This window comes from Rattus norvegicus, chromosome 17, assembly GCF_036323735.1.
Source record: "Rattus norvegicus strain BN/NHsdMcwi chromosome 17, GRCr8, whole genome shotgun sequence".
Taxonomy (NCBI): Eukaryota; Metazoa; Chordata; class Mammalia; order Rodentia; family Muridae; genus Rattus; species Rattus norvegicus.
In genome coordinates, this window is record NC_086035.1 from 17,490,573 (window position 1) to 17,516,028 (window position 25,456).

General features: G+C 42.8%; 1 long non-coding RNA gene across 1 annotated transcript; it reads right to left on the reverse strand.

Moving 5' to 3' along the window:
- Window positions 1–484: 484 nt before the first annotated feature.
- Window positions 485–22,229, reverse strand: LOC120097957 (uncharacterized). Its single transcript, XR_005495903.2, has 5 exons — window positions 22,073–22,229; window positions 20,510–20,589; window positions 18,803–18,861; window positions 13,796–13,863; window positions 485–5,086 (listed from the first exon to the last, which is right to left on the reverse strand). It is a non-coding gene; the product is annotated as an uncharacterized LOC120097957 (long non-coding RNA).
- Between the last annotated feature and the right edge of the window lie 3,227 nt (window positions 22,230–25,456).

Below are 25,456 nucleotides of genomic sequence, written 5' to 3' on the forward strand. Positions count from 1 at the left end.
AATCTCAAGCTGAGAATAGATATAATGCACTGAATCCTGGCTCAGGAACACAACACACTACAGAGTCATTTGTTTGTCATAGCTCTAGGGTAGCTTCTCTGGAAGATGCAACTCACTGCCACTTCCTGGCATCCTCAGTGTTGTAATGGGGAGAAGATCAACATTCACAGTTCAGTTTCTATTGTATGTGCATAATTTTCACACTACCATAAAGCGAAAGCTCTTAACTGGCATCACTGTATATATTGGGGCTTATCAGTGTATGTGCACACACACACACACACACAGAGAGAGAGAGAGAGAGAGAGAGAGAGAGAGAGAGAGAGAGAGAGAGAGAGAGAGAGAAAGTATCTTATTTGATATTCAGAATAAACTTTCAGAAAACCTAAGTCTGTAAAGATAAGTTTCCAGATGCCACAAGCCACATTATGATAAAGCCCAAATAAAGATGGATACTTATGTTGAGTTTAAGTTCTGGCTCAAGGGGGCTCTTGCTTCACTGCACCTGGGAGAGTTGAGTACTGATTGCAAACATGGAGGAGGGATAGAAACCCACATCCCAAACCGCCCCTGCAGATGGCAAAGGCAGCCTTGTCACACACTGCTCTTTGAGTCTCACTGCCACAGTGAAAGGCTATTTGGTATCCATCGGCCCAAGGGTGTCCTCCATCCTAGGTCCTCATCGTCCCTTATGAGACACCAGCAGCACCAGCAACAATCCTCACACCATGTGACCAAAGGCAGTGCTCCAACACAGACATTTCACTGGCTGCAGAAGCCGAGAGAGGAAGTAAAAAGGAAGTGCACAAGGCAGCCATTCCTTTTGCCAGTTCCTCTGGGGACACAGGTGACATTCTGTTCTCCCTCACAAGCGCCCAGAGATGTGCATGCATATCCTCGCTTGATCATTATGGAAACTGAAGTCTAGAAAAGTTAAGAAAAACCCCTAAGAAATGATCTGTAAATGGAGTTCACTAAGTCTCCATGACTCCAAGGCCAATGGTCATTCTCCTGAGCCAGGCTGCCTTTGCACGGAAACAAACAGAGACATGTAACAACTGTCTGCTCCTTCACGCATAAGCAGCAATTGCAGACAAATCACTTAACACTTGCAGGTGACCCTAAGTCAGGGTGACCTCACCTCCACTTGTAGCTACGGAGACCTTATTATACATTCACAGAACTATATCTTTCCTGGAAAAACAATTCCGCCTACAACAGAGAGAAGCTACTTACCCAATACTACAATAACTACAATCAAAGAGAGTCCGTGTTGGGGCAGTTAATATAAGAATACATTAGAAGGGCTGGAGAGGTGGCTCAGTGGTTGGGAGCACCGGCTACTTTCCCAGAGGACTCAGGTTTGATTTCCAGCATACAAATGGCAGCTCCCAACCATCTGTAGCTCCAGTTCCGGGAAGCTACAGTCCCCTCTTCAGCAGGCACCGTTCACACCACACATGCAGATTTAACACCACAACATGAAAAGATACAATTGTAAATATGCACGGCACGTAGAATGATACGGAAACCATGAGACTGGAAGACAGGTGGCCACGGGGATCACGAATGGCTGTACACCATGCTCTGCAAAGCACAAGAGCCCATTTAGGCAAACGTGGGCTCTGAAAGGAAAAATTTCCCTGCCTGTAGGCGGGTAAGGGGAAAAATGTGAAGGAAAGAAATTATACTGAGGTAACAAATGGCCAAGTTAGGCTGACATTTTAAAGGAAAGAGACCAAAGTCACATAAGAATTCAATATACATATCTCCCAGCAGATAAATACACATATACATGTGCCAAGCAGTTCACATAGAAAGCCCAAGCTGTATAACTTAGCGGAAATGTGAATGTAGTTTAACGAGTCACTGAATAAATGCATTCTCATGAATTACTCTCAGTTTTGAGCCTAACATTTGCTATAAAATCCATCTCAAGATAATTGCCCTCACGCAGAAGGAGCAAGGGGATTGAAAAACCTCAGGCGCTGACTTTCTGAGGCTGTGGAAACTATACATGAGCAAAACTTATTTTTCCCCCCCTTGGGACTACTGCTAAAGATATGACTGCTTTATTTGGTGTTTGGCCTCCCTTCGTTTCGTTTTGATGTCTGCACTCATCAGAGAGAGCAGTGAAATTTCTGCTGCGATGTCACTTTTGCCCCCACCTGATTGCCTAACATCTGAGACAATGCTTAGAACTTCATCCGCTCTTTGCTGTGCAAAGGGAACCCCTGTTTCAAGAGCCTTCAACAAGGGCAATCGTGACACGGGTCCTCCGGCTTAAAACAGAGATGTGAAATAAAAATGTCTCAAAGGATTAAAATGAAAGATTAGCACCAGAGAGTATTAACCACTTCTCTTTGGATTCTTGTGAACAAATATTTAAGAATACATTCATCAGAATATCTGTTGTATTTCCTAGGCCAAATATATATGGAAGCAGTCACTTACTTCATTCTGAGTAGAAATATGATAGGACAATTTGTCATGTGAAGATGGCACAGATGCTTGGTTCACTTGACTCCACTGTCATCTTTTGTCTTCTTTTTTCCTTTTCCTTTAAAGTTTAATTAGATTTTTCTATCATCTCTATACCAGGGATGCCAGGAGGGTAGAGACTTCCCTTTGAACAAGAAGGCTGTTCCCTTTGTCCATGCAAGGCTTTGGAGAGACAAAGAAGTGTGAGATCTGATCTGTAGCTGGCCAACTCGCACTCTCTTTGTAGAAGGTAAGGCTGTGCCTTCCTGTTCACAATCAGTATTTATGTGCACTGTCAAATTCCAGCTTCGCCATGGCCTTATTCCACAGATAAAGGGCAAAAAGACAATGTGTTGGTGTCTATATAAGTGAGATGTCCGTGGCCAGCACGTGAGCTGTCCTGCTGAAAAAAATGGCTTCTCTATCATGGAATTCTATCGAAGCATTTGAGTCAAGGGGAATGTGAGATTCAAGCTCATAGAAGCAAGAAAAAAAATGGTTAATAAAGGCACACACACAATGGGTTGGAAAATCCAAGAATGTTTGTAGCACTCTATGCAATCTTATACACACACCCTTTCTAGACTGATCTCAGCGACTTTATTCACTATGAAGGAATAGTACCCTGCACCTACATTTTCACTTGCTTCTTCCAATCCACTACTAAGCAGCTTAGAGAGAGAGCCCTGGACTTAGGAGGACACGCCATCATAAACCCACCCTGAATTGAAAGCGTAGGCTGAAAGTCCATGCCCTACAGTTGACCTCCCAATAGCCATCGCTTCACAGCAGAGCCCATCGTAGCATCTTAATTGTTTGTCCTTCTGATGACGTAGCTGACAGGGAGCTGGGCTGTGGCAGCCCATCCTAGACAGGACTAGACCAGCTATCACTAGGCTGGCACAAGGTCAGAACTCAAAATTGGAAGGGCAGCACTGAGTGAGCTTTACCCTCCACACCCTGCTAGAGTCAGAGGTCACCTAGTCTCCATTCTGCCTGTGACTGCAGTGAAGAGACCACGCCCTTCTGAAAGCTAGATGCTGCAGCCTGCTCCTGTCCTCCTCCAACCATCTCATCATCCTCTGCTTGAATTCTAGCTTGGCCTTGAAATTCCTTCCTCCTAGGGTTCAACTGAACTCACATTATTTCTGAGGGGTGCTGGGTATCTGATTCTCCTTGCTATACATAAACAAACGTCCTTCCAAATCATTAAGGTTCCCATTCCCCTCTTTCTTTCTCCCACCGGTGAGGCTGTCCATTTTTATAGCTTCATCAGACATCATGTGTCTGTTTGACCCTTTAAAATCATCCCTTTGGCCCCAGTGCCCAAAACACCTTCCACCTGGATTTCCAAACAGCTACCCACACCATTGGTGAATTATCCCAGCAGCCTCTTAAAATACCTAAGTATGAACCTGCCTTCTGACCTCCACTCGAAACTCCTCTGAGCTTCTGTTAATGCTATTACCATCTCAATATCCAACGGTTAAAGTTGCAAACTCTTCTCTCCAGGCTCCTTATCGCCACCCCTACTGAGCAGGGCCATATTCCCTAATCACCTCCTAGTCTCTAAGTATCCCTATCCTCAACCATCCTCAAGTTCCTCATAGTATCTGTCTATTTACACATTTCTATGGTGTTCTCCTCCCTTCCAAAGCCTGTAAGAGCATCTTAGCCCAGCCTTCCAAATGCCACAATCTAATCGCAAACTGGCCTCCTTCATCGTACATCACAGGACCTTGTAGCTTAGTCCCTCGCTCAACCCCTACTTTACTTCATGGCTGGCCCCTGTGTCCCAAATCTCTGTCTCCTTTCTACCAATCCTTAAAACCCACACCTTTACTGGAGGTTCACAAGCAAAGGCCACTTTACCTTAAGAATGCTGGTTATGCCCCAGGATGACTGGAATGTTTCTCTGTTAATGTGCTTCAAACATCTCAAAGTCTGTGGTGGTGCATCTGCCCACATCTTCTCTTCCGGTCTATTGCAGTCGAGCAGGATGGAGGCTATGTCTTATTTATGTCTTCATCTCCAGAACATAGGTCAGCAAACATTGGTCCTGGTCGAGCTGACTCTGGTTTTTCACCCCCAGAAATGACCTTGCAAGTAGATGAAGGACAGATTCTGTGGCTGCCTGGCTGCCTCGGAGTGGCATATGGCTCCTTGTCATCCTCACTTCTATACATAGAAATGAAAGCAACTCCTTTATCCTTTAGGATACACATATAATCCTATTCATCACAAAATCAAAACTACTTATCACTTTCAAGCTCCAGGAAATGGGGTAGGAGGCACCAGGGTGGTATTTCCTACGGCACAGTGTACATGTGGCTAGATTCCTACAAAACCATGATAGCACACCCCCTTAATTAAGTCTGTTTATTTATTTGCTTAAGGCGAGCACAATATGCATTCTACTTGTAAAGTGTTCAAGCCCCGAAAACTAGTACCCACAGCACCAGAGCCTTTCCCTCCTCCCGGTTGTTCAGGCTCAGGTCAGTCCCAAAGCCACGTCCTCTTACTGAGATGCCTGCCTGAATACGGTCACGTGGTCACATGGTCGCGTGGTCACGTGGTCACGTAATCTCTTCCCCCAAAACATGAGCTGTAAAGAAGACGGTTCGGAATTTTAGTCAAGACATTCAAAGATATATTTAATAGATGAATAACTTTTCCAGTCACTTGAAAAATCTTTGCAAAAAAAAAGAGAATTCAAGAAGCCCGAGGAGATGAGCAGTCCTCATCCCATGCCCGCAATGCTTGGCTTCAGTCTCATTTTCCCGTCACAACGTATTTAATTTTTCTTTACTTACATCACATAGATTAACTCAGCAGCCATGCAGAATAATTTTGCTTCATTTGGATCTAAATTAATGAGTGTGATCACAAAGCCATGTCTATACTTTCAATGAAGATACGCTATAATTATTCTATTGCACGGGTTAGCATTTCAGCCATGTATTAATGTATTGCGAATGTGCGGTCTATGCTGCTTTTGTGGTCTCCTGCCATAACAGCCTACTGAAAAAAAATGCCCTGCAGATTCAAAAAAGGCTAAAATAAATTATTAAACACACAGAAATAAACCAGAGAGAGAGTCAGAGAGAAAGAAATGACAAAGGAAGAAGTATGCTCACAGGAACCCATTTCCTGCTGTACAATTTATTTCCAAATAGCTTTGGTAAGTAATGCATGAAGTCGAGCAACAATAGATCTTTCTGTTCCCCTCTCTCAGCATTTGAGGAGTTTCATGGACAGAGGAATCCAGCCATTTGAGCAAATGCATGACATGGAGAGGGGAAACCACAAAAGACAGGGGCTTACATATGCAGGCAACCATGAGGGTTTTTTCCTGGCTAAGTGTCATCTTGAGACCATGAATTATTCCTGCCCAGGCCATACAGTTCACAGAGCCCCTGCTCAGGAAGCACGACACTCTTAGGGAAGGCAATTATATGTCTTTCGACCTAATCGCAAACCAGACAATGATTTAGAAACAGACACATTCTCTTCTAAAGAGCTTTTAGTCATAAGAGTAATTTTCCCTCCCTACTCTTTGGGTCTTCCACCCACACCCTCCTTTCTCCTTGCTGCTGTTGGGGTGTAAAGCAGGGTTCCCACCTGCTAGCACTCACAGACCAATACCTTTAATTTGGGGCACTTATTACAGCCTGAATGGACCGTCCACACCTGCTTTCCCTAATTAGCTGGCTATCCAAAGGCTTTGGTCTGAGCCTGCCAGCTTCCTGAACTAAGGGGAAGATCATTTAGCTGCTGATGTGAGAGAAATGGGGATGGCGAAAGGAAGAATTTTTTGCCTTTGAGAGAACAAAGAGACATTAGCACGGAATGAAGAATTATTTATAAAGGATAAGGAAGGAAAAAGCCTTTAAGACAACTTGAACCCAAAGAAACGAACGGCATCCCTAACTGACAATGATAGTCTTTTCAACCTGAGAGCACTGGAGATCTTCAATAGCATCCAACTCTCTTCCTGGCTTATTACCTGTAATGTCATGCTACATCATGCTGTCAGATGAGTAACACAATCCCGGATATATTAGTCAGGAAGCAGAACTACAGGAGCAGAACTACAGGGTTAGTATGCTTTATAAATGAATTCGTTAGATGAGCTTACACTATAGTGGGGCTGGACAGTCTGATAGCCGTCTGTATGTTTGGTCTGTACACAGACAAGGCTGAGAACCCAGGAATTGCCCCTTCCGCCTTGCTGGCTACTCAGTAGCCTCGGTCTGCTGCTAAGGACCCAGAGGATTCCTGGAGAACCTGATCACAGTCCCAATGGAAGAATCAAGAGATTGGGTTCTGGAGCCAACAACGGAAAGGATGGATGGTGTTAATGAAATAGAGTCATCACCAGGAAGAAACAGAGCTGGACACTCAGCACCCATTTCCCTTGGACCGCCTCGGGCAAGAACAGTTTCTTTCAGGGCAGGCCTTCTCCTTGAATATGTCCCTACTGAAAGAGCCCGCTCAGACCGGCCCCAACAACGAATTGTAGTTGTTCCAGACCCAGTCAAGCTGAGAACCAAACTTCTTCACCATACCCACAAGCAGAAAGAAGACTGGGTTAGAGTCTGAAGTCTCCAGGCTCCTAACTTTACCTCTGCGCCCCGGCTAGAATCTGAACAAGTCACATGGTGGAGGAACCTCGGCCTCATCACTTACAGGTGGGGACCGTCAAGGTCTGCCCTAGATTTTACTTCACCTTCAACATCTGTCATTTCCGATTCTTTCTACAGCACAAGCCATGACTCAAACCACCCAGGAGGGAAAAGGAAGGATGAAATGAGAAATATCACCAAAAAAAAAAAAAAATCAGTCCTTTGCAGCAAGAGTGGGGAGGGTTGAAAATGATCAGAACCTCAAGAGGTTTGTTTTCAAATCTAGAAGGAACTCAAGCAACTATCAACTCCAACTCCCTCGCATTGCAAATAAGAAGAGCAAAGTCTTGTCTGCACCAGCTCACCTGTGCCAACATCCTAGAGCATAGTGCAGTTGAGAAGGAAAGTTCAACTATATCCTGAGACAAGGGACTAACGATTTTGAGTGACAGGACCTATATTTCCTCGTCCTTGTTTGAAATGGCCTTTTCTTTCAGGGGGAAAGGCACAGACTAGAAAAGAGGCATGCCACAGGACAAAGGTTAGGTGCTGCTTTTGCTTTTGATCTTAGTTTACATGTTTCTCGCCAAGCAGAACCCTGTAGGTTCGTTATCAAGATGTTCCTTGAGATATATAAAGGGGTCGGGGGCTGACGATGCGACTCGGATAGCAAAATCATTTAATTCACAAGCATGAGAGACTTTAGCTAGGATCTCCAGAACTAACTGAAGAAACCAGGTTTGGTGGTGCACTCCTGTGGCCCAGCAATGGCCAGATGGGAGGCAGAATGAGGTAAATCACCTGAAACTCGTGAGCCAGCTAGCCTGACCTACATGGCAAAGTTCTAGGTCCATGAGAGACGTTGTCTCAAGTAAAGTGATAGATACCTGAGGATTGAAACCTGAGCTTGTTCTCTGACCTCCATACATGCGCCATGAACACACATGCTCACACCCACACGTACACACACATGCACACATTACATAGGGAGTTACCTCTGATAAACCCATAAGTCAAAGATGGCATTAGTCAAACATTTGTCTATCCACACTAAGTACACACTGTAATTTGTCTAGCCTACAGTAGCCCACACTTGGGCAAGTTTACCTAACGCAGCCTTAGTTTATAATAGAATATAGATATCTTATGTAGTTTCTTGCATCTAAAAGTCTCACTACACGCATTGACAAGGTATGTGTGCCCACATCACACATGTGGAGAGGAGAGTAGCTGCACCTTCCAATGCCTGAGTCCCAGGAATGGAACTCGGGTTGGCCAAGTTGGGGAGAGCATTTTTGAGCTACTTGGATGAATCTTTGTTGTTTGTTGTTGTTGTTGTTGTATTAAAGTAAAAAATACGATGCTTATATAAGGATGGTCTTGTACTACAGTACATCCTGAATACCCTAAGTTGAGCCATGACACAAGATGACCCTGTACTGTAGAGCACACTGCTGGACCATAGCCCTTCTGTGTTCAGTCGCACCAGCAACTTCCAGTGCCTTCAAAATAGATGTCAGACTCTTCACCCTGTCCGAGGAGAACTTCACGGCCTGAGCACTGCCTGTCTCCCCAGCTTTGTCTCATTGTCACCTCTAGCGACCTTTGTCTTTAGTCACCTTGAACCATTCACCGTCCTAGAAGCATGACACCGCCAGGCCTCCCTCGCTGTATCAATCCCCTTCTTGCTTTGTCTACACTGTGGCTCCACCATTTGCAGCCCCCACAGCTCATCCCTTGGGTTTCACCTTTCACATCGTCTCACCTACGACCCAGCTGGTTGGCCACTACTTGTCTCACGTCCCTGCATCTTAGTTGCACCTCGGTCACCAGTGCCACTTAACCGCACACAATACTAATTAAGACAATGGACTCCTTCACAGTTGTCTAATGTCCCATGGTGCTTAGTGTGATAAGTGCCCAAAAACACTATTTTCAAGTTACTTAACCTCAAGAGAGCTAAAACTAAGATTGCATTACAGGGAAGACTTCTGTGTGGGTGTTTTTAAAAAAAATTTATTCTGTGTCTTCATAAACTCACCTAATAAAGAGTTAAAACGGCCTTGATGATCACAGACTCCTTAGGTTTCTAGGGTCTCCAGTGCACCCACACTCCCTTGGGTCTCACAAACCGAGAAATGCATGCTCTGCTGACAGTTAGGATGATTCAAGGACTGAAAGTGTGGGAAAGCACTTCAGTCTTACACAGTTACAGCTTCAGTGTCTTCCTGGGTCTCTAGGATACAGTGATCGGGAACTGAATTCTGAAGTCTGATGACAGAGGTTGAACCTGAACCCCACTCCTTCACATGAAGCTGGCAAGGCAAAAGAAGATACTACAATCGTCTACTCTACACAGCCACTGGAGAAACGGATGAGGTATTATAAGTAGAAATCTTCGGACTCCCTGGTACATGGCAGCCGTTCAGTTCCTGACAATTCTGTCATGATACTGACCATAACTTTCCCAACACTTCGTATATGTTATGTCATTCAAGTCTCACAAATGAAAGAGACAGTTCTCTCCATCATAAATTAGTACGTTATCACATCTATAACATGTATGTTATGTAGATCTATAGTACCTATGTAAAATACATATACATCTATAAAACATGTAGATTAGCCGACATGGCAAACTTTTACTTGCAAAATTCCAAAGTTCTGTCATGTTTCCTCTTTGCATCTTGCTTCCACCTTCCAGAAACAATGTGCCCTGGAACATCTCCATTCTATGAACATCAACATGACTGTCCAAGGCATCTACAAGTACAAAGCCCCCATTTGCAGGGTATCCAGGTCATTCTTCTGGCCTTTGTAGGCAGTGTATGGACATGGGGCATTTAAATACACTCAGACACATGTACATGCACATAAGATAAATAAATGAATCCTTTTTAAAAACACACACCAAGCCATAGGATTCCCTGTGGTTCATCTCTCAACTAGAACTTCAGCCATTCCTCCTCTTTAAGACTTTTTGTTCCCCTTGCTCTTTTTTGTCCTATGCCTGCCCTTTCAAGTCAAGTCCTCATTATCTCAAAACTCAAAATGTGTAGAAGGCTACGCTTTTACCAGTTGGGGACGGGGGCTTGTTTGGTTTGGTTCTAAAAACATATACTTGAAATCTTAAAAGCTTAAACACAAATTTCTCCCAAATTCTGTATGTTTTCCCCAAACACAATAAATGGGAGAGATGAACCAAAAAGAGTTATGTTCCAATGGCATGTCCATAAAGCCACTGTCACTTGAAAAGAGCTTCTGAAGTAAACTTAACTAGTCAGATTAGGAAAATAAATTCCACACTGAGCCAAAGTCATACTTTCCCAGGGATTCACTCATCTTCCAAGGCTGGATTGGCAGAAGGAGACACTAATGTGCTGAAATAAATGGGCCCCTCTTCCACAGTTTGACAGCCATTGTACTGATGGCTTTTGTAAGAACAATTTTGCTCTGGGGTATCAATGAAGCTTCCCCCTGAAACTCTTAGAAATAGACAAAAAATGGAGGACACTTGATCTCCATTCTCCTTGGCCATTTGTCGACCCCCATTTGGCTAAGAGAAACATCCAATTAGCTTTTTCTCTGTTCCGTGCCCTATCTTGGTCAGGAGCATCGAAAAGCGCAAAGCCCCATGGTTTGTGAGCTAGAGAATGATTCGAAAATGGGTCCCTGGGTGTTCATAACTCCAGGGCAACCACAAAGCAAGTAACAGTCCCCGTCCCTGCTGGATGTCCAGATCCCACTGTCTCTTGGACAGCTCCTCCCATCCTCAGCTACAAATCTATTCTGCCCCCTTGTCTCAAAGAACACATCCTACCCAGGAAGAAGATCACACTGTCCAGCAGACACCCGGCCTGCCATACATACAGAAAGGGCATAAAATAGTTCTGTCAGTTGTGAAATAAACTTTCCATTTTGGAAGCTACCCTGTCTCACAGGGGGTCTGCCTAAATCACACCTGAACCTCAGTGAGGAGATGGATAAACTCATTCATTAATAGAGGCACCTTGAGGCACAGTAACTCCTATCCACTCAAGACTCAGAATGTTTTTACAAGTAAGAGCTCATTTAGATTTTAAAACTGTCATGTTACAAGGGATCGATTGTGAGTCTCTTGAAGCCATGGGCTGAATCAAAGTAATTTCCCCAGGTTTAAGACTTAAATTAAATGAGAGCTGGTTGCGGTGGAACTTGAGTTTCTAATGCCAGCACTCAAGGGGCTGGGCTTCATAGATCCCTGTCTCAAAAAACAAAAAACAAATCAAACAAAAAAAAACCAGAAAATCAGATAAAGTAAACAAGAGAAAAGGAAAGAAAAATGTGAGAGAGCACAGGAGTGGACACAGCTTGTGTTGTGGCATTTGTTTGTGTCTGAAATGTCTTCCACAGCCACGTGTGTTTAGGATGCTGCTTTTTGAGTGTGGGGAACCTTTGGGATGTGATGCCTGACGTCAGCCTTGGAGGGTTACACCCATCTCTCTCTCTCTCTCTCTCTCTCTCTCTCTCTCTCTCTCTCTCTCTTCTCTCTCTCTCTCTCTCTTCTCTCTCTCTCTCTCTCCCCCCCTTTCTTGCTCTCCCTCTCCGTTTCTTCCCTCTCCCTCTCCCTCTCCCTCTCCCTCTCCTCTCCCTCTCCCTCTCCCTCTCCTTCTTCTCCTCTCCGTCTCCCTCTCGCTCTCTCTCTCGCTCTCACTCTCTTTCTCTCGCCCTCTGTCTCTTACTTGCTATGACGTGACCAGGCATCTCGTGGTCCTGCCAACAGGCCTTCCTCACTATGGTGGACCTGACACTGTGAGACAAACTAAACATTTCCTCTCTTTTGAAAGAAAGATATGTTTTGCTTTTATTTTATATGTATGAATATCTTACTGTGTGTATGTCTGGGTGCAGTGCCCATGAGGTCAGAAGTTGTCAAGAATCTGTGAGACTGGCATTATAGATGGCTGTGAGCTGCCATATTGCTGCTGCAAATTGGACCTGAGCCCTGTGTAAGAGAAGCCCACAGTCTTAACCACTGAACATCTCTCATGGAAACCTCTAAATGTTTTGTTTCTGTAGAATGTGCAGATGGGGGGAAGAGAAGGGGGAAAACCTCACTGACATACTCACTTGCTGTCAACTTTAAATCCGATGATAATCCAGCGGTCACCTTTAGTGGAACCTGTGTCTTCTTGAGGCCTCTAGCTATCATCTACTTGGGTCATTCTTATGGCTGACCCAAGCTAAGGTATCTCTCAAAGCGACCCAGGATGCGATGTAGCCACAACCAGACAAATTACTTTGTTGCAAAAGAAATTAGACAAAGAACCCCACACAGGTAAACTGAAAGTCTCAACACCATGGCTTGATAACTTACTCTTCCTGTCTGTGCAAGCTGGTTTTGTGAGTCGACTTCACATAAGCTAGGGTCATCAGAGAGGAAGGAGCCACAGTTGGGGAAATGCTTTCATGAGATCCAGCTGTACGGTGTTTTCTCAGTTAGTGATCAATGAGGGGGGACCCATTGTGGGTGAGGCCACCCCTGGGCTGGTGGTCCTGGTTTCTATAAGAAAGCAGGCTGAGCAAGCCATGAAGAGCAAGCCAGTAAGCAGCACCCCTCCATGGCTCTGCATCAGCTCCTGCCTCCAGTTTCCATTTCTGATTGAGTTCCTGTCCTGACTTCCTCCAGTGGTGGTCTATGATCTGGAAGTGTAACCGAATTAACCCTTTCCTCCCCTGCTTACTTTTTGGTCATGGTGCTTTTGTCACAGTGATAGAAACCCTACCTAAGACACTGTCCTTAACCATAAACCTAAATGTTAACTTGATTCTATAACGGGGTAAGGACATTTACCCATACCTACCTCTGGGGTCTTGTTTCAAATCTACTCAGACATGATAACTCCTTATCATGCTTTTAAAAAGTTGATATTACTGCACACCGTGCTGGCAGAAAACCACTAGAGTTGATAAAAACTGAAATAGGGCAAGATAGACAACCAGTGTTTATCCACCCAGCTTCCTGTTTTCAGCATCATCATGCACTGGCTCGGTCCCCAGACTTAAGAGCAAAGCTTTTGTCAAAGAGCCCTTTTCACAGAGTTCTCATTCTCAGGAACTTGGAATTCCCCTCAGTCATTCTGGATTATTCCTTGTGGTTTATCTATAAGCTTCAATGATTATAAATTGTCCTTTGTTGAAACTCTGCTCAAATTATCCAATTTCCTTCCGGCTGTTTGACAAATTCTGAGAACACGTTGACATAGTTACATAGGCAACTGATGGAAATCATATAGAACACAGCATTCAACCCAAAAGGTAGTGATAAGTCTAGATGCCAAGGCCAGGTCATTCTCCAATGGTGAACTTCAATGCTTTTCTTTCAAGTAGAAAGAATAATGCAGTGTTTTACAGTGATATACAAAATAATTAGATAAAAAATGTCTTTTAAAAGAATCTAGTTGAAATAAATTCCATGTGGCAATATGTAAAATATCTGCCTTCATATCAATCTTTAGAATTCTAGAATATTTTTCCTGTAGGATTAAATATCTCAGGAAGAAACATCAAAAACAACTTGATATCACACACGTATGTGCCCCACATTTCTTCACCCATTAGATGTTTTTCAACCTTTTGTATTTCTAAAAAGACATTTTTAACGTGAAGTGAGAACTGGTGAGGCAGGAAAGATGGCATAGAGAGCTTACCTTGATTGAAAACGAACTTCCAACAAAAGTCATGCAACTCCTTCTTAAATTCATAATTCTTAACTCACCTGCATGAAAACACAAATACCAAGGTTCAAGGAAACTATTAGCCAATTGGTGTATAACCCTGTCCTCTGAGATTGAATCATTGGGGGGGGGGGGGGATTCTTAAACAGGAAGGTAAACACTGAAAAAAGCTTAGGAAGTTCCTGAAGCTGACTAGATTCACTAGACCCTCTCCCTGCAAAAGTAAACAATAATAGCTTCAAAGAAGACTCAGAAGAGTCAAGCTGCAAAGAAGACTGAGACTAGCTGTCTGGAAGAAGCAAAAGGCAACAAGGCTTCCTAGAGGAGGTTTAGACCAACTGAGTCACTTCAAAGTAACACTCTCCAATCTTCTGAACCGCCTGCAGGCTATGCAGTATTGAAGTATGCTCATAGCTTTATGACCTGTTCCCCATGTTGGAGTGGGCTTTGGGGGTACATCTGTCTTTGGGTCATTTCTGCCCCATAAGTAACTCCTTACCTATATTTCTATAACTAACCCAATAAAGCACATGCTTCACCAAATTGGGTCTTGGTGGTATCTGAACTTCCTCTCTTGTGGGAAGAACTTGCATCTTCCATCTCACCTATACAGGGCAAGTAGACGTGCGTGTGTGTGTGTGTGTGTGTGTGTGTGTGTGTGTGTGTGTGTGTGTGTGTGTTGCATGTCCTGGGGAACAGTTTTGTCACATAATGCCAATTACTGACAGGAGTATTTCTCTCATCCACAATGCTGATAGATTTATTTCACAATAACATTTTAATACTCCCCACTCTGGTCTTAATCCAAGACACAGCCCTGTCCTACAGCACTGTGAATTCCCAAATTCTTTTCATTTCTTCTGTGGAAAAGAACTGATTATGGTAACAGCATTAAAGAGAGCAATAGTTTGAAAACATTGCCTGAGGGACAGAGAAGTTATTTTTATTTCATAATTAGGCATTTCTGTCCCTAGGGCATTTTATAACCATGGTTTGAAATAACAGCCATTATTTTATTACAATTTCCTATTTTTTTGCACATAAAAATATTTAGAAAGTGTTTTTAGTTGGGTTTTATTAGTCATAATGCCAGGAAGCGCCTAGCATTATGGATGATGGAATTATCTTTGAGGGCTTCCCTTTAGTGTTATGTCTTCCTTGTAGTCTACATTCTCTTGCCGTTTGGACTAGAACTGAGATATAAAGCAGATATTGAATATTCTCTCCATTTGTATAAGTAATGTGCACATGGGGATAAAGTACACTCTATCCATATGTCTCCACTCTTCCCCCAAATCAGCATTAAACCATCCATGACATACAGGAAACTTATATCTTAGGTAGAGCTGCATTAACAAGAACTACAAATACAGAGTTGATTGAGCAAGTGCAGAAGCAACGATTCTAAACCAGCCAGCCGGGTGGGCTGCGTTTGCCCCTTAAGTGACTTAATAACCTCAAAATTGTGCACCCTGGCATACGTGCATAGAGAGGCAGGAATAATGACATCATGAAAACAAAAGATCCCAGAATGCAATGAGGCAATCCTTAAATGCAAAAGGAAACTAACCTTTTTGGTAACCATTACATTGCGTGTGTGCTATATGTGTATGCACCTACCTGTATGTGCATGTACAGGCATGAGCAGCACATGTAGAGCCCAGGAGACAATACTGGATGTCTGCCTACATCACCCCCTACATCACTGTCTGAGACAGGGTCTCTCACTGAACCTGAAGATCTCACACACACACACACACACACACACACACACACACACACACACACACCTGCCCCTGACTTTTAAAACAATGGTGCTAAGAATCCAGAATCAGCTCCATGTACATACACAGAAAGCATCTTACCAACTAAGCCTTGCCTATTAGATCCTTTTTTCTTAAATATTTGGGACAGCACCTTCAAATAGCACCACAATCTCGGACTCAATGAGAAAACAAGCCCTTATATAGAAACAAAATGGTTCCCTTTCATTTCTACACTTTGACATGTAGTTTTCCTATGGTGGTTTGAATGAGGATGGCCCCCATAGGCTCATACATTTGAATATTTAGTCTCCAGTTGGTGGAATTGTTTGGGAAGGATTAGAAGACATGGCCTTGTTGGAGGAAATGTGTCATTAGGGATGGGCTGTGAGTTTCAAGGTGCCCAGGCTACCCCCCTATTCCTAGTTCTCTCTCTCTCTCTCTCTCTCTCTCTCTCTCTCTCTCTCTCTCCCCTCTCCCCTCCCTTCTCCCCTCCCCCTCCCCCCTCTCCCCTCTTCCTCTTTCTCTGTCTCATGTGTATGGATCAGGATATAAACTCTCAGCCACTGCTCTAGAGTCTGCCTCCTGCCTGCCTGCTTACCTGCCTACCTGCCTGCCTGCTGCCACATTCCCCACCATGACGGTCACAGGCTCACCCTGTAAACCTGTAAGCCTCTAACAAACTGTTTCTCCTGTAAGTTACCTCGGTCATGGCATCTTATAACATCAATAGAAACATAACTAAGACACTTCCTTTTGGATGTACACAGAAAAAATATTTTTTATTTTTTCTCAAGCATCACCATCCCAAAACATTTGAAAAATACCATTCAAGTACATTGTAGTGAAGCATGTCGTGTTGTTCTAGGTGCAACTATCCACCTCTCCACTTCTGAAAATAGAATCAAAGTCTCCTGTGATACCACACCTTCCTTGCTTTTAACCCCTGAGAGCACTACATGCACTGGGACTCCAGCATCTCAAATGAACATATGAGACCTGCTAAGAAATAGCAATTTCCTGTCCCAGTACTTGTTTCCAACAGTGCATCTGCTCTAAGCCAAATCAATGAAACATGCTTCTGGCGTTTTGGTATCTTTATAGGGCACAGAACCGTGGGATGCCCCCAATGCATGCTTATCTGGGTGTCGTGATAACATGTAAAATCTCCTAGAAGTTTTGAAGCATGCAGGGTATTAACTCTAGCTCTCTGTGCTGCACAATACAATCTCTAGAACTTGTTCTCCCTGTCTCCCTGAAACTAACCTTTGAGTGACATTTCCCTGTTCCTGCCTCACCCCCCATTCATGGTCACCATTCTATTCTGCTTCTGAGGTCAATGTTATCCACGTATCAGTATGTCATTTATCTTTCTGTCCCTTACTTACTTTGATTTAACTATATGGGAATTCATTTTCCTGCTGTGGACTATTGGCTTTACAGTGTTACACACTCAAAGTTTGAAATACCACTTCTCAGAGAGCTTTTTGCTTGGTTAGCTTTGGCTTTTCCTGGAAATGAAACCCAATAAAAGAAAGAATAGAAGAAAAAGATCCCATGGCATGATTGCAATGTGGCTATTGTTTGAGTCTCACCCGTGATCTACTCCTGCATGGGTCCTTGACACTGACTACTGTGTACACAGCTGTGACCACCTGACTACACAGCTACAACCCTAGTACTTGGAAGGCTGAGGTAGGGAGATTGCTACAAGTTTGAAACCAGTTTGATCTACACAGAGAGTTCTACACAGAGGCCAACGAGGGCTGTGAAACTCTGTTTCAATAAATTGCATGAATAAATAAGAAAATTTTCTTGAAAGATGTCTAACTAGTAGAGCTTTTGTGTGTAGCCTTTCTAAGCAGCATCATGGTTTCTCTGGCTACTCATGTGCCATGTGTTCTAAGGCATTCACCATCCCAATTAACTCACCCCTTACCCTTCATTAACTGTGTTGCCAAAACTAAACCCAAAATATACAGTCCGACTTGGGCAAACAGTAAATGCCAGCCACTAATAATCTGAATTTAATTCAGTCACTGGCATGTGGTGTTCTTGTATACCATTGGGATGGGTGATACTATGGGTCACCTTGGCTAGGCTACAGCACCCAACTGTTTAGCCAAATGCTACCCTAGATCTTATAGAGGATAGACTTTGAATGATGCAAATTAGCCTCCACATTGTAAGTGAACCATGTTCAGTCAGCGGAGCGCTCTAAAAGATTGACATCCTCAGAGGAGGAAGGAGTCTTACCTCCTGAGAACCTTGAGACTCAACATTGACTCCTGCCAGAATTTCCAGGCTGCCTGATTTCAACCTCCACAATAGCATAAAACAATGGGGTGTGTGTGTGTATGTGTGTGTGTGTGTGTGTTCGCGTGCACACACACGCGTGCCTTCTGAGTTTCTCTATAGAGTCCTGACTGATACAAATAAAAACATTAGACTTGGCCGGGATGGGGAGGGGGCAAAAAAAGAAACAAAAACAAAACATTATACTCCCCTTGCTTGATTAGCTCAGATAATGGAGAGTTTTTTTGCCTCAATGAAGATTTCTATCTGTAGTTCTCCCAATTCATTGCATTTTGTATGTGTGCCTACTACTGAGTTAATTTCCATCAACTGAGATATTTTAGAACAGGGTTCCCTCATCCCCCATATCTATTAATGTTCCCAGTTTAGGACTTGGGTACATTTGATAAGAAGAGTTTGGTCTCCTTGCCCCAGTATTCAGAGAAGTGTTCCTTAAAGCCTCGCTTAGACTGGGCCCTGTTGGACACAACTGGGTCTCCTACCAATCAGCACCCCATTGTGTGAGATGTTTGACCAGTTGTGCTCCAGCTTCCCCCACAGGACTAGCACAAGTCTCCAGTGAACGCCATGCAGAAGTAAGACTTCTTCCCACCTTTCATTCCGATAGAGGATATGAAAACATCTACTTTGACATTAATTGGCATTTCGAAGTAGTCCCGCCCTAACTTATTACTGCTTTCTTCTGCAAAATGAGAACATTCGCTTAGGGTTTGGCCATAGTCCATCAGGAGGTATAACAAGCATAGAATGTATATTTTTCAGCCTTTTTTTGAAAGTGTCAGCTTCCTCGATGATTAGACATATTGACTATGATCAAATCTCCAGACTCGTCCATTACCTCACAAAGCGTGGTATCGAATGATGAGCAGTTCTGCTTGACTGAAAATAAAGTGTTCCTCACCTTTGGGGGTGCGGGATGGGTTTGTTCAGTTTCGCTCTCTTCAGCTCCATGGTTCCTCCCTTGATGGAGAAAATAAAAACAAAGTGGGGTTAAATAAGAGGGCACAGCAGAGAAAATGCTATAACAAATATGAGAGACACACAATTTTTATTTGTGTGTGATTTAAAAGTGAACTTAAAATCTAGGCACATTGGTGCACACGTATAATCCCAGAATTTAAGAAGCTGAGGCAAAAAGACTATAGCTGGAAGCTAGCCTGGGCTACATAATGAGTTCCAGGCCAGACTGAGCAGTAGGACTCTGTGTCCAAAACTAAAAATACCCAGTACATAAAATCTGATATTTAAGCCATCAAACTCCAAAAGAACTTTTAAAGGATGCAAATCATATAAAAGAAGTAATATAACCAGGTCTGTACCTTTGTGATGTCCTAATACATGTAAATTTAATAAATAAATCTTTTTTAAAGTTTTGTCTATCAAATTAGTAAAGCTTTTAAAATATATACATCAAATGCATAGGATAATTTTTTCTGTATTCTATGCTCTTTCAATATCTTCATTCAGGCTCACTAGAAAGATCTATAACTGTTAGTCTTGCTATTCAATTGTGTGACTGTTGGGGTCAACAAGCAGGGATGTTTGTATTCTGTCTTTACTCTTGACTGTGGTGGGATGTGACCAGCTGCAGGAGTTCCTGTCCTGACTTTCCAGATACAGTAGACTGTAACTTGGATGCATAAGATAAATAAACCCATTTATCGCCTGTGGTGGTTGTGTGTGTGTGTGTGTGTGTGTGTGTGTGTGTATGTGTGTGTATGTGTGTATGTGTATATATGTGTGTGTTTGTATGTGTGTATGTGTATGTGTGTATGTATATGTGTATATATGTACGTGTTGATATGTGTATGTGTATATGTGTGTGTTTGTGTGTATATGTGTATATGTGTGTGTTTGTATGTGTGTGTATGTGTGTATGTGTATATGTGTGTATGTGTGTGTATGTGTATGTGCATGTGTATATGTGTGTGTATGTGTGTATGTGTGTGTATGTGTCTGTGTGTATATGTGTGTAGTGTGTGTGTTTGTGTGTGTATGTGTATGTGTGTGTGTATATATGTGTGTGTATGTGTGTATGTGTATGTATGTGTGTGTATATATGTGTGTGTTTGTGTGTGTATGTGTATATATGTGTGTGTTTGTGTGTGTATGTGTGTGTATGTGTATATGTGTATGTATGTGTGTGTATATATGTGTGTGTTTGTGTGTGTATGTGTATATATGTGTGTGTTTGTGTGTGTATGTGTATGTATGTGTGTGTATATATGTGTGTGTTTGTGTGTGTATGTGTATATATGTGTGTGTTTGTGTATGTATGTGTGTGTATGTGCGTGTGTATATATGTGTGTGTTTGTGTGTGTATGTGTGTATGTGTATGTGTATATGTGTGTGTGTTTGTGTATATGTGTGTGTTTGTGTGTGTATGTGTGTATGTGTATGTGTGTATGTGTATGTGTACATATGTGTGTGTTTGTATGTGTGTATGTGTATATATGTATGTGTGTATGTGTATATATGTATATGTGTATGTGTGTATATGTGTGTGTCTGTGTGTATATGTGTGTAGTGTGTGTGTTATAATATAATCACATCATTTGCCCCTTCCCTTTCCTCCCTCCAATCCTTCCCATGTACCCCCTCCTCTCACACGCTCTCATTCAAGTCCATAGCTTCTTTTTCTTGAATCGTTGTTACGTATGGGTATTTATCACTGCGACAGATGTGAAACTGGAAGAGAGATTGCCAATGTGGTTATCTTACCCTTAAACATGATTGAGTCTTCATGCAGGGAAACATCAGACAAATCAAATTCAACAAGACAATTGTACTTGATTCTTCCAAAATGGCCATGTAATAAAAGGCCTTAAAAATCTGGTGGGAGAGTTATTCCATATTAAGTAAACTAAATGGGCGTGCCAAACAAATGCAGGGCATGACCCTCGCTCAGCCCACAGAAGAATATGATACATAAAATTAGAAAGCTTGACTCTAGATATAATCTTACATGATAATATCGAGTTAACCCTAAACTGACTGCCTGAGATAATTCACTAGACTTAACATAGAAGACTACCTCGGCTCTTAGAAGGTGTATCCTGAGCTTTTAAGGGAGTGTTTGCAACTTCTTTTCAAATACTTCAGAGAACACTGAAATAAAGCTTTTTTAAAAAATTAATATTAATATTTAAAGTTATGCATGTATGTATATTTACATGAAGCAGTGGAAAGACAGAGGAATAGCAGCAATGTGACAAAGTGATAACCGTGCTAAGTAGTGTTATTCATTGGTGAGCACAGCACTTACCACTGTTACATAGGCCACGCCAGGGGAAAGGCAAGGAAAGCCAATGCCAGGCCCATGAAGTGAGAGGGTGACTTTGTGCACTGCTCTAATGAATATACTTGGGCAACCCTAGGAAACACCGGAACTTCCTGGAGCTTCTGTCTCATCTTTTGTAAAATGAGATAGACGAACCGACGAGCCTCCAACATCCTTTCTTGCACCCTCAGTGTGGATCTGGGATTAAACGGTCACATACCTGTGTGTGACTATATCATGTCATGTGCCAATAGAACAAAATGGTCATTTCTCTTCATGGAATTGCTCACTGGTAATTTAGTAGTTTATAAACTATTCCTTCACAACACCTTGGCTAGTTGTGTGTATTTAATGATATTTGCTCACTCTGCACTAAAATTATGTTTCTTGTTCCAAGAATCAGACCTTTTACTATCTTTACTAAAAAAAAAAAAAAATAAGGGGTTGGGGAGTTAGCTCAGTGGTAGAGCGCTTGCCTAGCAAGCCAAGGCCCTGGGTTCGGTCCCCAGCTCCGAAAAAGAAAAGAAAAGAAAAATAATAATAATTATTATATACCTAATAGATAACATACATAATAAAAATATCAAGCAAGAAAGTAGTCAAGAGGGAAAGAAATTTGAGAAATAATGGAGAAGAAAAGGAAGAAAAAGGAGGAGAGAAGAAGGAGGTTAAGAGAGAGATTGACGGGAGGAAAGAAAGGGGAGAAGATGGAAGAGAGAGTTCCTAGCTGAGAGGTGCTACAAAGAGTTCTGACCACTAGGCTGTGTGACCAAGTAGGACTAAGACGTCTCTTTTTAGTGGTACAGACCATCTTGATCATCTCTAATTATGAGTTTGGATGCAGGAGCAGTACCCACTCCAGTAACCCTGTAGCATATGCCTCTTACACACATGTGCAAAGCTCTGTGCCATTTGCCAGGATCCAAAGCCATGAGCAGAATCAATGATGAGCAATTCCCTGAAAGAGAGTGGGTCAATGTTCAAAACCCTTTGTTGGGGAATTCTCCCAAAACCTTAGCTGATGGGCATTCGCCAAGATTATAAACAATTAGAGAAGTAAATATTTCTAAGTAGATCAATTTGTCCCAGGCTCTGAGCTTAAAAATAAGAACAAGGTAAGTTTCCAAATTAAAAGTGTATTTTCGGGGCTGGGGATTTAGCTCAGTGGTAGAGCGCTTACCTAGGAAGCGCAAGGCCCTGGGTTCGGTCCCCAGCTCCGAAAAAAAGAACCAAAAAAAAAAAGTGTATTTTCAAGATCTTTCCAATGCAAGAAAATAACACAAAATTTTTCAACTAAAATAGTTTTTAAATTTCACGTTAATATTTATATTTAAGTATGCCCCTTGCATGACCTCACCTTTGGCCGTATCTATAAATTATTACTGCCTTAATAATAATAAATCATCCATACAGGATAGCACACACCTGCAACCCCAGCACTTAGAGGTCTCGAGAGTTAAAGGTCATCCATCGATATTTATCTAGGTCAAGGCCAACCTGGGAGGGCTGAGGATGGAGAGATGATTCAGTTAAGAGCTCATATGACTCTTGTAGAGGTTCTGAGTTTAGTTCCCAGCACCCACATGTCGTAGCTCACAGCAACCTATAACTCCCGTTTTGGAGAATCCAATGTCTCCTTCTGAACTCCAGTGGCATCTCTACTCATGTGCACATGACCACTCGTAGAGACACATACATATACACATCATTTTAAAGTGACAAAAATAAAAATCTTGGAAGTAACAAGCATCTAACTTGACTTAAGGCAACTCCACAGAAGGGAGTGCATTCCTGCTGTTGAGGACCTAGCTAACCACCAGGACTAACTCGTAAGGGCATGGACCATAGAGGAGACCCTTCATCCACAGCTCTACTCCACCAGCATAATCCCCTCGTGCACACCCTTATATGCACAGGTAAGCACAGCTCTCATCCCTCATCAAAGAAGCGTCTCTTTGGAGCAGATGGAGACTACCATAGAAAATCATGACCACCCTACATACAGTGAGCAAATGGTGGGTTGCTTACAGCAAATGGGTGTGTCTCTCCATGCCAAAGGCCAGGAAGGATGATGGGAGACCATTCACTCCAGAAATAATGAGGAGGCTATGCCAGTGATGTCTCGGTGATATGCGTAACAGAACCTGAACAGTGGCAATATTAACAGGCATGCTTTTATGGAAGAGGGAAATCTCGTGGACCCCCACCCCTAGCGGAAGAAGCATAGGTAACTAATGACAGCTGAGAGGAGGAGAATTAGTCATTTTCAGGGATGAGCCTCTTAATCGGTTATCCAAAACCAAGTGGTCATCTCTGGAATCATGCACATCCAAGCAGCACTAAATGCTGTATTTATAGGTTTATACATCTACACACATGTGTAGCGATGACAAGTAAAGGAAAAGGCTGTGAATTTGAAAGGGAACAAAGTGGGTACATAGAGGGTGTTGGAGGGAGACCAGGGAAGGGGAAGGGGAGCGATATAATTATATTTTACAAATTTTTAACTAATAAATGTGATTTTTTAAATGAAGTGAAATAAAATTTAAAAGAGAAAACTTTTCTTAATCAAAGCCAAGGAATGTCTTAAGTAACTAAAACCAGATCAAAGCCACCCATTCCTTGGGCTGCAGCAGTGTCATTTATAAGGGTCTCACAGGATCTAATATGTTCTGAAGGTTTTGCTCATATGTCTATAAGTGTGTATATGTGTGTCCATACATATATGTTTATATATGTACATGTATTGATATTATATATTGTAAACTATATGTAATATAGTGTGCATATACAAACACATGCACACATATGTGCACACATATATGCACACATATATATATATGTATACACACACATGAACAAAATAAGTCATCTAATTCTAATTACTACTTCAGTAGGCTCTATTAGACAGTCAACCTTATATAACGGTTCTGGCCAAGTCTCGTTCAATTTTTGGTGACGTGCTGGATGGTTTGGCCCTTTCCGCTAAACTTAGATTAAGGAAGAAGAACTTTTGGTGGAATCAGAGCTAAACCCTTTATTCTTATTCCTGCAAACCTATTAAATTATGTTTTCCACCTTAAAATATGGCCTCAAATGAATATGCTTAGTATTGGTTTTAAAATAATGGTGTCACTAAGGTACAAAAAGCCCAAAATGTTGTGTATTTACTCTTCCTCCTTTCCCCTTCAACTCGGAGGCTATTAAAGGCCATGCAAGTCCCTTGGAATGGGGTTTCTTTCTTTCTTTTTTTTTTTTTTTTCCAGAGCTGGGGACCGAACCCAGGGCCTTGCGCTTCCTAGGCAAGCGCTCTACCACTGAGCTAAATCCCCAACCCGGGGTTTCTTTCTTATAAAGTCACGAGAAAATGTGTTCAGAAATCTAAACAACCTAGCAGGGGTCGCATCTTCTTCTGGCAACCTGAGCATTCTCTTCCCTGAGCCCCGCTCCTAGCAACACACAAAGGGTTTCTCTGCAGCCAAGGATAATAGCTGATCCCAAAATCTGGCACCAGCACTTAGAAAGATTAATTACCCTATTAAAATCGTAGACATTACTCACAAAAATCTTTGTATAAACCTTTCCACTCACAACAAACGCGGCCTCCCTGGTACCTCCGAGCTTGTTACACAACGAAGGTCCTCGCCCTCCCCTCCCAACCCACCACTGTTTCAGGCATCCTCCGAAATATCCAGATACACTCACACAAAAGTGCATGCCCACTGTCACACCCTCAGGGAACAACCGGAGAGCCACCGCCACTTCCGGATAACGGTCGCAGAAGCGGGAGCGTGGCTGGAAGAGATACGGTGCGAAGCCCTCCTGCCTATGAACTGGATTCTCAGGGGATTAAGCAGCAGGGGCGGACACTTGGCGACATGAAGGCTGCTGCTGTGTGGGAGACAGGAGGTGCCTAAGAAGATTCAGATAGTAATCCCCGTGCAAATGATACACGCAGTACACTAATACAGGAGGGTGGCCGCTTGCTATTACCAGCTTCCCCCCGAAGGCTAACACAGGTGCTTAGACTTTGATTGTCACGCTCGCTGTCAACCTCTGAGGCTTCTCTTTCATCCTCAGGGTTGCCTCTGTCTCAGAACTCTTGTTGCCCATTGGTTCTGGGGAATAGCTCAGTGTCATGCTTGCTTAGTGTGGGCAAGACCTTGAATTCCATCCCCAGTATCACACACACACACACACACACACACACACACACACACACAGAGAGAGAGAGAGAGAGAGAGAGAGAGAGAGAGAGAGAGAGAGAGCATACTC